The sequence below is a fragment of the Copadichromis virginalis genome, linkage group LG11 (genome assembly GCF_057382275.1).
Source record: "Copadichromis virginalis isolate Kocher_CV1m ecotype Utaka linkage group LG11, C_Virginalis_male_GT1.1, whole genome shotgun sequence".
In the NCBI taxonomy this organism is placed as follows: Eukaryota; Metazoa; Chordata; class Actinopteri; order Cichliformes; family Cichlidae; genus Copadichromis; species Copadichromis virginalis.
This window is the reverse complement of record NC_140628.1, coordinates 35673056-35686985: the sequence shown is the minus strand read 5'-3', so window position 1 is coordinate 35686985 and position 13930 is coordinate 35673056. Positions and strand designations below refer to the sequence as shown.

The following is a 13930-nucleotide window of genomic DNA, read 5'->3' as shown; positions in this document are numbered from 1 at the left end:
TTTTACAACATGAGCATCCAAAGGTTACAAGCGTCAGAGCCCTGTACAAGATTTGAGTACTTTCACTCCTCTTTGTGCCAAACAGCAGTACAACCCCATAAGATAAAGCAATGCCTGCAGGCAGACACTTTTGTATCGGGAAACAAAGAAGCATGTTTCCGCCTGGTTTCGGACCAGGGACCTTTCGCGTGTTAGGCGAACGTGATAACCACTACACTACGGAAACGGAGCGTGCATGCCCTCTCGTCATTAGAGGGGCAATTCGATGCCTTCTTAAATTTGAGGACTTTTATGACAGATCATGTAGGACTAGTGAGAAGCGGGGAACTCCCATTTGTGTCATTTTTCAAGCATTCCCCCATTTATGGTTATATTGACAATCCAAATTGTGATCTCGAGATAGCATCTCTTCAAATGGGAGCTGATCTTCTTGTTGACAAGCTCTTTGATGTTCTTTGTCAGGCTAGCACACAACCTACAGAAGACAAACACACGAGACTTATTTGTTAATAGGGACGCAAGTAAAGCAGAGAAAACGCTGGACAAGCAGAGTTCTCTTGGACAAGCTTCTCTTCTCATGGGAGCTCTTGCCTAGAAGACATTTTTGACTTATGAGTGCACAGGTGGAATTGATGTTTTTTCAAACCCATTATAGGACTAGATTGTTAGATCGACTAGGATCTGGTGGAGAAATTCCACAGGGTCTTTTTGAATGATGGACTCTGTGCAAAAAAAATGCACGTAGCGTGCGATTAACGGGTGTGTGGTCATTCCAGGTAAAAGGTAGAGCAGAGAAGGAGACTGCTCACTCCCCGTCGGGGAATCGAACCCCGGTCTTCCGCGTGACAGGCGGAGATACTGTCCACTATACTAACGAGGACCTGCAAGCCTCTGTCGGCATCACGTCAAGGTGGGATTCGCAGCAGGTATGACACGCAAACTCTCGTCGGCCATGTAAAAAACCCCATCACTTTACCAGGAACTACAGTTTTATGGGTGTTTGACAGAGAACTTTTTTCTGCTTTCAGCAGGGTTCCATGGTGTAACGGTTAGCACTCTGGACTTTGAATCCAGTGATCTGAGTTCAAGTCTCAGTGGAACCTCATTTGGCTTTCTAGCCCTTTGCTCCGCATTAGCACAAGCTAGCATGAGAGTTTAATGACTTAAAGAACAAGTTAGTGGCCCAGTCAATTCCACTCCTCTTCTGTTGGCTGATCCCATCTGCGCGTGGTCTTCATGCCGCACCAAACCTCGCTCTTGCTCTTGTACTGCACTTTCCACTTCAGCGTCCTGCTGTATCTTTCATTGGCCACCGTCACTCAAGGCAACAATTCCCCTTGTACTCTTCTCACTTCTAACTCTGTTGCCACCACTGAAGGCTCTGAGCTTCTGGTTGACAAGCTTTTTGATGTCCTTTGCTTGGCTAGCACACAACCTATAGAAGACAAAACTAGGAGTCTTATTTCTCAATAGGGACGCAAGTAAAACAGAGAAAATGCTGGACAAGCAGAGTTGTCTAAACAGTGAACATCAATTCCCTTGTGACCAAAGAAGCAAAACACCCATGTTTCCGCCCGGTTTCGGACCGGGGACCTTTCGCGTGTGAGGCGAATGTGATAACCACTACACTACGGAAACTGTGAGTGATGGCTTGCTTGGCTTTGGAACGTGTCTCAATCAGTAATCTGGCCAATCTGACAAATCTGATGGCAGGTTACTATCATGCCCTTGAACAGAAGGAACCATGGAGAAGAGACAGACGCTCGCTAGCAAGGAATCTGAACTATAGTCTCGATGTTAGGCTCACTTAAAAACTTTTGACATTTAGGAGTTCTCTGAAGCAAGCGCAGCTCGACATATGCTGCCCTAAGAAGCCCAGAACTGTTATCTAAAGAGGCCATGCGGTTGATCACGTTGTGCATTGGCTGAAAATAGGCCCAAGTCCTGGGCAGGCCAGCTAGAGACACTCATTTCCAAGAGCTTAGTCTGTGCCTGCATCTTCAGTAAATATGGTGACTGGAGACATGTTGGTTTGTGTGAAATTTCCTGAAATTTGGGCTATAGACAACTTTTTACAACATGAGCATCCAAAGGTTACAAGCGTCAGAGCCCTGTACAAGATTTGAGTACTTTCACTCCTCTTTGTGCCAAACAGCAGTACAACCCCATAAGATAAAGCAATGCCTGCAGGCAGACACTTTTGTATCGGGAAACAAAGAAGCATGTTTCCGCCTGGTTTCGGACCAGGGACCTTTCGCGTGTTAGGCGAACGTGATAACCACTACACTACGGAAACGGAGCGTGCATGCCCTCTCGTCATTAGAGGGGCAATTCGATGCCTTCTTAAATTTGAGGACTTTTATGACAGATCATGTAGGACTAGTGAGAAGCGGGGAACTCCCATTTGTGTCATTTTTCAAGCATTCCCCCATTTATGGTTATATTGACAATCCAAATTGTGATCTCGAGATAGCATCTCTTCAAATGGGAGCTGATCTTCTTGTTGACAAGCTCTTTGATGTTCTTTGTCAGGCTAGCACACAACCTACAGAAGACAAACACACGAGACTTATTTGTTAATAGGGACGCAAGTAAAGCAGAGAAAACGCTGGACAAGCAGAGTTCTCTTGGACAAGCTTCTCTTCTCATGGGAGCTCTTGCCTAGAAGACATTTTTGACTTATGAGTGCACAGGTGGAATTGATGTTTTTTCAAACCCATTATAGGACTAGATTGTTAGATCGACTAGGATGTGGTGGAGAAATTCCACAGGGTCTTTTTGAATGATGGACTCTGTGCAAAAAAAATGCACGTAGCGTGCGATTAACGGGTGTGTGGTCAGTCCAGGTAAAAGGCAGAGCAGAGAAGGAGACTGCTCACTCCCCGTCGGGGAATCGAACCCCGGTCTTCCGCGTGACAGGCGGAGATACTGTCCACTATACTAACGAGGACCTGCAAGCCTCTGTCGGCATCACGTCAAGGTGGGATTCGCAGCAGGTATGACACGCAAACTCTCGTCGGCCATGTAAAAAACCCCATCACTTTACCAGGAACTACAGTTTTATGGGTGTTTGACAGAGAACTTTTTTCTGCTTTCAGCAGGGTTCCATGGTGTAACGGTTAGCACTCTGGACTTTGAATCCAGTGATCTGAGTTCAAGTCTCAGTGGAACCTCATTTGGCTTTCTAGCCCTTTGCTCCGCATTAGCACAAGCTAGCATGAGAGTTTAATGACTTAAAGAACAAGTTAGTGGCCCAGTCAATTCCACTCCTCTTCTGTTGGCTGATCCCATCTGCGCGTGGTCTTCATGCCGCACCAAACCTCGCTCTTGCTCTTGTACTGCACTTTCCACTTCAGCGTCCTGCTGTATCTTTCATTGGCCACCGTCACTCAAGGCAACAATTCCCCTTGTACTCTTCTCACTTCTAACTCTGTTGCCACCACTGAAGGCTCTGAGCTTCTGGTTGACAAGCTTTTTGATGTCCTTTGCTTGGCTAGCACACAACCTATAGAAGACAAAACTAGGAGTCTTATTTCTCAATAGGGACGCAAGTAAAACAGAGAAAATGCTGGACAAGCAGAGTTGTCTAAACAGTGAACATCAATTCCCTTGTGACCAAAGAAGCAAAACACCCATGTTTCCGCCCGGTTTCGGACCGGGGACCTTTCGCGTGTGAGGCGAATGTGATAACCACTACACTACAGAAACTGTGAGTGATGGCTTGCTTGGCTTTGGAATGTGTCTCAATCAGTAATCTGGCCAATCTGACAAATCTGATGGCAGGTTACTATCATGCCCTTGAACAGAAGGAACCATGGAGAAGAGACAGACGCTCGCTAGCAAGGAATCTGAACTATAGTCTCGATGTTAGGCTCACTTAAAAACTTTTGACATTTAGGAGTTCTCTGAAGCAAGCGCAGCTCGACATATGCTGCCCTAAGAAGCCCAGAACTGTTATCTAAAGAGGCCATGCGGTTGATCACGTTGTGCATTGGCTGAAAATAGGCCCAAGTCCTGGGCAGGCCAGCTAGAGACACTCATTTCCAAGAGCTTAGTCTGTGCCTGCATCTTCAGTAAATATGGTGACTGGAGACATGTTGGTTTGTGTGAAATTTCCTGAAATTTGGGCTATAGACAACTTTTTACAACATGAGCATCCAAAGGTTACAAGCGTCAGAGCCCTGTACAAGATTTGAGTACTTTCACTCCTCTTTGTGCCAAACAGCAGTACAACCCCATAAGATAAAGCAATGCCTGCAGGCAGACACTTTTGTATCGGGAAACAAAGAAGCATGTTTCCGCCTGGTTTCGGACCAGGGACCTTTCGCGTGTTAGGCGAACGTGATAACCACTACACTACGGAAACGGAGCGTGCATGCCCTCTCGTCATTAGAGGGGCAATTCGATGCCTTCTTAAATTTGAGGACTTTTATGACAGATCATGTAGGACTAGTGAGAAGCGGGGAACTCCCATTTGTGTCATTTTTCAAGCATTCCCCCATTTATGGTTATATTGACAATCCAAATTGTGATCTCGAGATAGCATCTCTTCAAATGGGAGCTGATCTTCTTGTTGACAAGCTCTTTGATGTTCTTTGTCAGGCTAGCACACAACCTACAGAAGACAAACACACGAGACTTATTTGTTAATAGGGACGCAAGTAAAGCAGAGAAAACGCTGGACAAGCAGAGTTCTCTTGGACAAGCTTCTCTTCTCATGGGAGCTCTTGCCTAGAAGACATTTTTGACTTATGAGTGCACAGGTGGAATTGATGTTTTTTCAAACCCATTATAGGACTAGATTGTTAGATCGACTAGGATGTGGTGGAGAAATTCCACAGGGTCTTTTTGAATGATGGACTCTGTGCAAAAAAAATGCACGTAGCGTGCGATTAACGGGTGTGTGGTCATTCCAGGTAAAAGGCAGAGCAGAGAAGGAGACTGCTCACTCCCCGTCGGGGAATCGAACCCCGGTCTTCCGCGTGACAGGCGGAGATACTGTCCACTATACTAACGAGGACCTGCAAGCCTCTGTCGGCATCATGTCAAGGTGGGATTCGCAGCAGGTATGACACGCAAACTCTCGTCGGCCATGTAAAAAACCCCATCACTTTACCAGGAACTACAGTTTTATGGGTGTTTGACAGAGAACTTTTTTCTGCTTTCAGCAGGGTTCCATGGTGTAACGGTTAGCACTCTGGACTTTGAATCCAGTGATCTGAGTTCAAGTCTCAGTGGAACCTCATTTGGCTTTCTAGCCCTTTGCTCCGCATTAGCACAAGCTAGCATGAGAGTTTAATGACTTAAAGAACAAGTTAGTGGCCCAGTCAATTCCACTCCTCTTCTGTTGGCTGATCCCATCTGCGCGTGGTCTTCATGCCGCACCAAACCTCGCTCTTGCTCTTGTACTGCACTTTCCACTTCAGCGTCCTGCTGTATCTTTCATTGGCCACCGTCACTCAAGGCAACAATTCCCCTTGTACTCTTCTCACTTCTAACTCTGTTGCCACCACTGAAGGCTCTGAGCTTCTGGTTGACAAGCTTTTTGATGTCCTTTGCTTGGCTAGCACACAACCTATAGAAGACAAAACTAGGAGTCTTATTTCTCAATAGGGACGCAAGTAAAACAGAGAAAATGCTGGACAAGCAGAGTTGTCTAAACAGTGAACATCAATTCCCTTGTGACCAAAGAAGCAAAACACCCATGTTTCCGCCCGGTTTCGGACCGGGGACCTTTCGCGTGTGAGGCGAATGTGATAACCACTACACTACGGAAACTGTGAGTGATGGCTTGCTTGGCTTTGGAATGTGTCTCAATCAGTAATCTGGCCAATCTGACAAATCTGATGGCAGGTTACTATCATGCCCTTGAACAGAAGGAACCATGGAGAAGAGACAGACGCTCGCTAGCAAGGAATCTGAACTATAGTCTCGATGTTAGGCTCACTTAAAAACTTTTGACATTTAGGAGTTCTCTGAAGCAAGCGCAGCTCGACATATGCTGCCCTAAGAAGCCCAGAACTGTTATCTAAAGAGGCCATGCGGTTGATCACGTTGTGCATTGGCTGAAAATAGGCCCAAGTCCTGGGCAGGCCAGCTAGAGACACTCATTGCCAAGAGCTTAGTCTGTGCCTGCATCTTCAGTAAATATGGTGACTGGAGACATGCTGGTTTGTGTGAAATTTCCTGAAATTTGGGCTATAGACAACTTTTTACAACATGAGCATCCAAAGGTTACAAGCGTCAGAGGCCTGTACAAGATTTGAGTACTTTCACTCCTCTTTGTGCCAAACAGCAGTACAACCCCATAAGATAAAGCAATGCCTGCAGGCAGACACTTTTGTATCGGGAAACAAAGAAGCATGTTTCCGCCTGGTTTCGGACCAGGGACCTTTCGCGTGTTAGGCGAACGTGATAACCACTACACTACGGAAACGGAGCGTGCATGCCCTCTCGTCATTAGAGGGGCAATTCGATGCCTTCTTAAATTTGAGGACTTTTATGACAGATCATGTAGGACTAGTGAGAAGCGGGGAACTCCCATTTGTGTCATTTTTCAAGCATTCCCCCATTTATGGTTATATTGACAATCCAAATTGTGATCTCGAGATAGCATCTCTTCAAATGGGAGCTGATCTTCTTGTTGACAAGCTCTTTGATGTTCTTTGTCAGGCTAGCACACAACCTACAGAAGACAAACACACGAGACTTATTTGTTAATAGGGACGCAAGTAAAGCAGAGAAAACGCTGGACAAGCAGAGTTCTCTTGGACAAGCTTCTCTTCTCATGGGAGCTCTTGCCTAGAAGACATTTTTGACTTATGAGTGCACAGGTGGAATTGATGTTTTTTCAAACCCATTATAGGACTAGATTGTTAGATCGACTAGGATGTGGTGGAGAAATTCCACAGGGTCTTTTTGAATGATGGACTCTGTGCAAAAAAAATGCACGTAGCGTGCGATTAACGGGTGTGTGGTCATTCCAGGTAAAAGGCAGAGCAGAGAAGGAGACTGCTCACTCCCCGTCGGGGAATCGAACCCCGGTCTTCCGCGTGACAGGCGGAGATACTGTCCACTATACTAACGAGGACCTGCAAGCCTCTGTCGGCATCATGTCAAGGTGGGATTCGCAGCAGGTATGACACGCAAACTCTCGTCGGCCATGTAAAAAACCCCATCACTTTACCAGGAACTACAGTTTTATGGGTGTTTGACAGAGAACTTTTTTCTGCTTTCAGCAGGGTTCCATGGTGTAACGGTTAGCACTCTGGACTTTGAATCCAGTGATCTGAGTTCAAGTCTCAGTGGAACCTCATTTGGCTTTCTAGCCCTTTGCTCCGCATTAGCACAAGCTAGCATGAGAGTTTAATGACTTAAAGAACAAGTTAGTGGCCCAGTCAATTCCACTCCTCTTCTGTTGGCTGATCCCATCTGCGCGTGGTCTTCATGCCGCACCAAACCTCGCTCTTGCTCTTGTACTGCACTTTCCACTTCAGCGTCCTGCTGTATCTTTCATTGGCCACCGTCACTCAAGGCAACAATTCCCCTTGTACTCTTCTCACTTCTAACTCTGTTGCCACCACTGAAGGCTCTGAGCTTCTGGTTGACAAGCTTTTTGATGTCCTTTGCTTGGCTAGCACACAACCTATAGAAGACAAAACTAGGAGTCTTATTTCTCAATAGGGACGCAAGTAAAACAGAGAAAATGCTGGACAAGCAGAGTTGTCTAAACAGTGAACATCAATTCCCTTGTGACCAAAGAAGCAAAACACCCATGTTTCCGCCCGGTTTCGGACCGGGGACCTTTCGTGTGTGAGGCGAATGTGATAACCACTACACTACGGAAACTGTGAGTGATGGCTTGCTTGGCTTTGGAATGTGTCTCAATCAGTAATCTGGCCAATCTGACAAATCTGATGGCAGGTTACTATCATGCCCTTGAACAGAAGGAACCATGGAGAAGAGACAGACGCTCGCTAGCAAGGAATCTGAACTATAGTCTCGATGTTAGGCTCACTTAAAAACTTTTGACATTTAGGAGTTCTCTGAAGCAAGCGCAGCTCGACATATGCTGCCCTAAGAAGCCCAGAACTGTTATCTAAAGAGGCCATGCGGTTGATCACGTTGTGCATTGGCTGAAAATAGGCCCAAGTCCTGGGCAGGCCAGCTAGAGACACTCATTTCCAAGAGCTTAGTCTGTGCCTGCATCTTCAGTAAATATGGTGACTGGAGACATGTTGGTTTGTGTGAAATTTCCTGAAATTTGGGCTATAGACAACTTTTTACAACATGAGCATCCAAAGGTTACAAGCGTCAGAGCCCTGTACAAGATTTGAGTACTTTCACTCCTCTTTGTGCCAAACAGCAGTACAACCCCATAAGATAAAGCAATGCCTGCAGGCAGACACTTTTGTATCGGGAAACAAAGAAGCATGTTTCCGCCTGGTTTCGGACCAGGGACCTTTCGCGTGTTAGGCGAACGTGATAACCACTACACTACGGAAACGGAGCGTGCATGCCCTCTCGTCATTAGAGGGGCAATTCGATGCCTTCTTAAATTTGAGGACTTTTATGACAGATCATGTAGGACTAGTGAGAAGCGGGGAACTCCCATTTGTGTCATTTTTCAAGCATTCCCCCATTTATGGTTATATTGACAATCCAAATTGTGATCTCGAGATAGCATCTCTTCAAATGGGAGCTGATCTTCTTGTTGACAAGCTCTTTGATGTTCTTTGTCAGGCTAGCACACAACCTACAGAAGACAAACACACGAGACTTATTTGTTAATAGGGACGCAAGTAAAGCAGAGAAAACGCTGGACAAGCAGAGTTCTCTTGGACAAGCTTCTCTTCTCATGGGAGCTCTTGCCTAGAAGACATTTTTGACTTATGAGTGCACAGGTGGAATTGATGTTTTTTCAAACCCATTATAGGACTAGATTGTTAGATCGACTAGGATCTGGTGGAGAAATTCCACAGGGTCTTTTTGAATGATGGACTCTGTGCAAAAAAAATGCACGTAGCGTGCGATTAACGGGTGTGTGGTCATTCCAGGTAAAAGGCAGAGCAGAGAAGGAGACTGCTCACTCCCCGTCGGGGAATCGAACCCCGGTCTTCCGCGTGACAGGCGGAGATACTGTCCACTATACTAACGAGGACCTGCAAGCCTCTGTCGGCATCATGTCAAGGTGGGATTCGCAGCAGGTATGACACGCAAACTCTCGTCGGCCATGTAAAAAACCCCATCACTTTACCAGGAACTACAGTTTTATGGGTGTTTGACAGAGAACTTTTTTCTGCTTTCAGCAGGGTTCCATGGTGGAACGGTTAGCACTCTGGACTTTGAATCCAGTGATCTGAGTTCAAGTCTCAGTGGAACCTCATTTGGCTTTCTAGCCCTTTGCTCCGCATTAGCACAAGCTAGCATGAGAGTTTAATGACTTAAAGAACAAGTTAGTGGCCCAGTCAATTCCACTCCTCTTCTGTTGGCTGATCCCATCTGCGCGTGGTCTTCATGCCGCACCAAACCTCGCTCTTGCTCTTGTACTGCACTTTCCACTTCAGCGTCCTGCTGTATCTTTCATTGGCCACCGTCACTCAAGGCAACAATTCCCCTTGTACTCTTCTCACTTCTAACTCTGTTGCCACCACTGAAGGCTCTGAGCTTCTGGTTGACAAGCTTTTTGATGTCCTTTGCTTGGCTAGCACACAACCTATAGAAGACAAAACTAGGAGTCTTATTTCTCAATAGGGACGCAAGTAAAACAGAGAAAATGCTGGACAAGCAGAGTTGTCTAAACAGTGAACATCAATTCCCTTGTGACCAAAGAAGCAAAACACCCATGTTTCCGCCCGGTTTCGGACCGGGGACCTTTCGCGTGTGAGGCGAATGTGATAACCACTACACTACGGAAACTGTGAGTGATGGCTTGCTTGGCTTTGGAATGTGTCTCAATCAGTAATCTGGCCAATCTGACAAATCTGATGGCAGGTTACTATCATGCCCTTGAACAGAAGGAACCATGGAGAAGAGACAGACGCTCGCTAGCAAGGAATCTGAACTATAGTCTCGATGTTAGGCTCACTTAAAAACTTTTGACATTTAGGAGTTCTCTGAAGCAAGCGCAGCTCGACATATGCTGCCCTAAGAAGCCCAGAACTGTTATCTAAAGAGGCCATGCGGTTGATCACGTTGTGCATTGGCTGAAAATAGGCCCAAGTCCTGGGCAGGCCAGCTAGAGACACTCATTTCCAAGAGCTTAGTCTGTGCCTGCATCTTCAGTAAATATGGTGACTGGAGACATGTTGGTTTGTGTGAAATTTCCTGAAATTTGGGCTATAGACAACTTTTTACAACATGAGCATCCAAAGGTTACAAGCGTCAGAGCCCTGTACAAGATTTGAGTACTTTCACTCCTCTTTGTGCCAAACAGCAGTACAACCCCATAAGATAAAGCAATGCCTGCAGGCAGACACTTTTGTATCGGGAAACAAAGAAGCATGTTTCCGCCTGGTTTCGGACCAGGGACCTTTCGCGTGTTAGGCGAACGTGATAACCACTACACTACGGAAACGGAGCGTGCATGCCCTCTCGTCATTAGAGGGGCAATTCGATGCCTTCTTAAATTTGAGGACTTTTATGACAGATCATGTAGGACTAGTGAGAAGCGGGGAACTCCCATTTGTGTCATTTTTCAAGCATTCCCCCATTTATGGTTATATTGACAATCCAAATTGTGATCTCGAGATAGCATCTCTTCAAATGGGAGCTGATCTTCTTGTTGACAAGCTCTTTGATGTTCTTTGTCAGGCTAGCACACAACCTACAGAAGACAAACACACGAGACTTATTTGTTAATAGGGACGCAAGTAAAGCAGAGAAAACGCTGGACAAGCAGAGTTCTCTTGGACAAGCTTCTCTTCTCATGGGAGCTCTTGCCTAGAAGACATTTTTGACTTATGAGTGCACAGGTGGAATTGATGTTTTTTCAAACCCATTATAGGACTAGATTGTTAGATCGACTAGGATCTGGTGGAGAAATTCCACAGGGTCTTTTTGAATGATGGACTCTGTGCAAAAAAAATGCACGTAGCGTGCGATTAACGGGTGTGTGGTCATTCCAGGTAAAAGGCAGAGCAGAGAAGGAGACTGCTCACTCCCCGTCGGGGAATCGAACCCCGGTCTTCCGCGTGACAGGCGGAGATACTGTCCACTATACTAACGAGGACCTGCAAGCCTCTGTCGGCATCACGTCAAGGTGGGATTCGCAGCAGGTATGACACGCAAACTCTCGTCGGCCATGTAAAAAACCCCATCACTTTACCAGGAACTACAGTTTTATGGGTGTTTGACAGAGAACTTTTTTCTGCTTTCAGCAGGGTTCCATGGTGGAACGGTTAGCACTCTGGACTTTGAATCCAGTGATCTGAGTTCAAGTCTCAGTGGAACCTCATTTGGCTTTCTAGCCCTTTGCTCCGCATTAGCACAAGCTAGCATGAGAGTTTAATGACTTAAAGAACAAGTTAGTGGCCCAGTCAATTCCACTCCTCTTCTGTTGGCTGATCCCATCTGCGCGTGGTCTTCATGCCGCACCAAACCTCGCTCTTGCTCTTGTACTGCACTTTCCACTTCAGCGTCCTGCTGTATCTTTCATTGGCCACCGTCACTCAAGGCAACAATTCCCCTTGTACTCTTCTCACTTCTAACTCTGTTGCCACCACTGAAGGCTCTGAGCTTCTGGTTGACAAGCTTTTTGATGTCCTTTGCTTGGCTAGCACACAACCTATAGACGACAAAACTAGGAGTCTTATTTCTCAATAGGGACGCAAGTAAAACAGAGAAAATGCTGGACAAGCAGAGTTGTCTAAACAGTGAACATCAATTCCCTTGTGACCAAAGAAGCAAAACACCCATGTTTCCGCCCGGTTTCGGACCGGGGACCTTTCGCGTGTGAGGCGAATGTGATAACCACTACACTACGGAAACTGTGAGTGATGGCTTGCTTGGCTTTGGAACGTGTCTCAATCAGTAATCTGGCCAATCTGACAAATCTGATGGCAGGTTACTATCATGCCCTTGAACAGAAGGAACCATGGAGAAGAGACAGACGCTCGCTAGCAAGGAATCTGAACTATAGTCTCGATGTTAGGCTCACTTAAAAACTTTTGACATTTAGGAGTTCTCTGAAGCAAGCGCAGCTCGACATATGCTGCCCTAAGAAGCCCAGAACTGTTATCTAAAGAGGCCATGCGGTTGATCACGTTGTGCATTGGCTGAAAATAGGCCCAAGTCCTGGGCAGGCCAGCTAGAGACACTCATTTCCAAGAGCTTAGTCTGTGCCTGCATCTTCAGTAAATATGGTGACTGGAGACATGTTGGTTTGTGTGAAATTTCCTGAAATTTGGGCTATAGACAACTTTTTACAACATGAGCATCCAAAGGTTACAAGCGTCAGAGCCCTGTACAAGATTTGAGTACTTTCACTCCTCTTTGTGCCAAACAGCAGTACAACCCCATAAGATAAAGCAATGCCTGCAGGCAGACACTTTTGTATCGGGAAACAAAGAAGCATGTTTCCGCCTGGTTTCGGACCAGGGACCTTTCGCGTGTTAGGCGAACGTGATAACCACTACACTACGGAAACGGAGCGTGCATGCCCTCTCGTCATTAGAGGGGCAATTCGATGCCTTCTTAAATTTGAGGACTTTTATGACAGATCATGTAGGACTAGTGAGAAGCGGGGAACTCCCATTTGTGTCATTTTTCAAGCATTCCCCCATTTATGGTTATATTGACAATCCAAATTGTGATCTCGAGATAGCATCTCTTCAAATGGGAGCTGATCTTCTTGTTGACAAGCTCTTTGATGTTCTTTGTCAGGCTAGCACACAACCTACAGAAGACAAACACACGAGACTTATTTGTTAATAGGGACGCAAGTAAAGCAGAGAAAACGCTGGACAAGCAGAGTTCTCTTGGACAAGCTTCTCTTCTCATGGGAGCTCTTGCCTAGAAGACATTTTTGACTTATGAGTGCACAGGTGGAATTGATGTTTTTTCAAACCCATTATAGGACTAGATTGTTAGATCGACTAGGATGTGGTGGAGAAATTCCACAGGGTCTTTTTGAATGATGGACTCTGTGCAAAAAAAATGCACGTAGCGTGCGATTAACGGGTGTGTGGTCATTCCAGGTAAAAGGCAGAGCAGAGAAGGAGACTGCTCACTCCCCGTCGGGGAATCGAACCCCGGTCTTCCGCGTGACAGGCGGAGATACTGTCCACTATACTAACGAGGACCTGCAAGCCTCTGTCGGCATCACGTCAAGGTGGGATTCGCAGCAGGTATGACACGCAAACTCTCGTCGGCCATGTAAAAAACCCCATCACTTTACCAGGAACTACAGTTTTATGGGTGTTTGACAGAGAACTTTTTTCTGCTTTCAGCAGGGTTCCATGGTGGAACGGTTAGCACTCTGGACTTTGAATCCAGTGATCTGAGTTCAAGTCTCAGTGGAACCTCATTTGGCTTTCTAGCCCTTTGCTCCGCATTAGCACAAGCTAGCATGAGAGTTTAATGACTTAAAGAACAAGTTAGTGGCCCAGTCAATTCCACTCCTCTTCTGTTGGCTGATCCCATCTGCGCGTGGTCTTCATGCCGCACCAAACCTCGCTCTTGCTCTTGTACTGCACTTTCCACTTCAGCGTCCTGCTGTATCTTTCATTGGCCACCGTCACTCAAGGCAACAATTCCCCTTGTACTCTTCTCACTTCTAACTCTGTTGCCACCACTGAAGGCTCTGAGCTTCTGGTTGACAAGCTTTTTGATGTCCTTTGCTTGGCTAGCACACAACCTATAGAAGACAAAACTAGGAGTCTTATTTCTCAATAGGGACGCAAGTAAAACAGAGAAAATGCTGGACAAGCAG

The 13930-nt window shown here is 46.2% G+C and overlaps 19 non-coding genes across 19 annotated transcripts; 7 read left to right on the top strand and 12 right to left on the bottom strand.

Annotated features, from left to right (window-relative positions):
• Positions 1-153: 153 nt before the first annotated feature.
• trnav-aac (transfer RNA valine (anticodon AAC)) lies at positions 154-226 on the bottom strand. Its single transcript has one exon. It is a non-coding gene; the product is annotated as a tRNA-Val (tRNA).
• An 805-nt stretch (positions 227-1031) lies between these two features.
• On the top strand, positions 1032-1103 carry trnaq-uug (transfer RNA glutamine (anticodon UUG)). Its single transcript has one exon. It is a non-coding gene; the product is annotated as a tRNA-Gln (tRNA).
• Positions 1104-1565: 462 nt separating this feature from the next.
• trnav-cac (transfer RNA valine (anticodon CAC)) lies at positions 1566-1638 on the bottom strand. The gene has a single exon. It is a non-coding gene; the product is annotated as a tRNA-Val (tRNA).
• A 585-nt stretch (positions 1639-2223) lies between these two features.
• On the bottom strand, positions 2224-2296 carry trnav-aac (transfer RNA valine (anticodon AAC)). Its single transcript has one exon. It is a non-coding gene; the product is annotated as a tRNA-Val (tRNA).
• An 805-nt stretch (positions 2297-3101) lies between these two features.
• On the top strand, positions 3102-3173 carry trnaq-uug (transfer RNA glutamine (anticodon UUG)). Its single transcript has one exon. It is a non-coding gene; the product is annotated as a tRNA-Gln (tRNA).
• Positions 3174-3635: 462 nt separating this feature from the next.
• trnav-cac (transfer RNA valine (anticodon CAC)) lies at positions 3636-3708 on the bottom strand. The gene has a single exon. It is a non-coding gene; the product is annotated as a tRNA-Val (tRNA).
• A 585-nt stretch (positions 3709-4293) lies between these two features.
• On the bottom strand, positions 4294-4366 carry trnav-aac (transfer RNA valine (anticodon AAC)). The gene has a single exon. It is a non-coding gene; the product is annotated as a tRNA-Val (tRNA).
• An 805-nt stretch (positions 4367-5171) lies between these two features.
• On the top strand, positions 5172-5243 carry trnaq-uug (transfer RNA glutamine (anticodon UUG)). Its single transcript has one exon. It is a non-coding gene; the product is annotated as a tRNA-Gln (tRNA).
• Positions 5244-5705: 462 nt separating this feature from the next.
• On the bottom strand, positions 5706-5778 carry trnav-cac (transfer RNA valine (anticodon CAC)). The gene has a single exon. It is a non-coding gene; the product is annotated as a tRNA-Val (tRNA).
• A 585-nt stretch (positions 5779-6363) lies between these two features.
• trnav-aac (transfer RNA valine (anticodon AAC)) lies at positions 6364-6436 on the bottom strand. The gene has a single exon. It is a non-coding gene; the product is annotated as a tRNA-Val (tRNA).
• Positions 6437-7241: 805 nt separating this feature from the next.
• Positions 7242-7313, top strand: trnaq-uug (transfer RNA glutamine (anticodon UUG)). The gene has a single exon. It is a non-coding gene; the product is annotated as a tRNA-Gln (tRNA).
• Positions 7314-8433: 1120 nt separating this feature from the next.
• Positions 8434-8506, bottom strand: trnav-aac (transfer RNA valine (anticodon AAC)). Its single transcript has one exon. It is a non-coding gene; the product is annotated as a tRNA-Val (tRNA).
• An 805-nt stretch (positions 8507-9311) lies between these two features.
• trnaq-uug (transfer RNA glutamine (anticodon UUG)) lies at positions 9312-9383 on the top strand. The gene has a single exon. It is a non-coding gene; the product is annotated as a tRNA-Gln (tRNA).
• Positions 9384-9845: 462 nt separating this feature from the next.
• On the bottom strand, positions 9846-9918 carry trnav-cac (transfer RNA valine (anticodon CAC)). The gene has a single exon. It is a non-coding gene; the product is annotated as a tRNA-Val (tRNA).
• A 585-nt stretch (positions 9919-10503) lies between these two features.
• trnav-aac (transfer RNA valine (anticodon AAC)) lies at positions 10504-10576 on the bottom strand. Its single transcript has one exon. It is a non-coding gene; the product is annotated as a tRNA-Val (tRNA).
• Positions 10577-11381: 805 nt separating this feature from the next.
• trnaq-uug (transfer RNA glutamine (anticodon UUG)) lies at positions 11382-11453 on the top strand. The gene has a single exon. It is a non-coding gene; the product is annotated as a tRNA-Gln (tRNA).
• Positions 11454-11915: 462 nt separating this feature from the next.
• trnav-cac (transfer RNA valine (anticodon CAC)) lies at positions 11916-11988 on the bottom strand. The gene has a single exon. It is a non-coding gene; the product is annotated as a tRNA-Val (tRNA).
• Positions 11989-12573: 585 nt separating this feature from the next.
• Positions 12574-12646, bottom strand: trnav-aac (transfer RNA valine (anticodon AAC)). Its single transcript has one exon. It is a non-coding gene; the product is annotated as a tRNA-Val (tRNA).
• An 805-nt stretch (positions 12647-13451) lies between these two features.
• Positions 13452-13523, top strand: trnaq-uug (transfer RNA glutamine (anticodon UUG)). Its single transcript has one exon. It is a non-coding gene; the product is annotated as a tRNA-Gln (tRNA).
• The last annotated feature ends 407 nt before the right edge of the window (positions 13524-13930 follow it).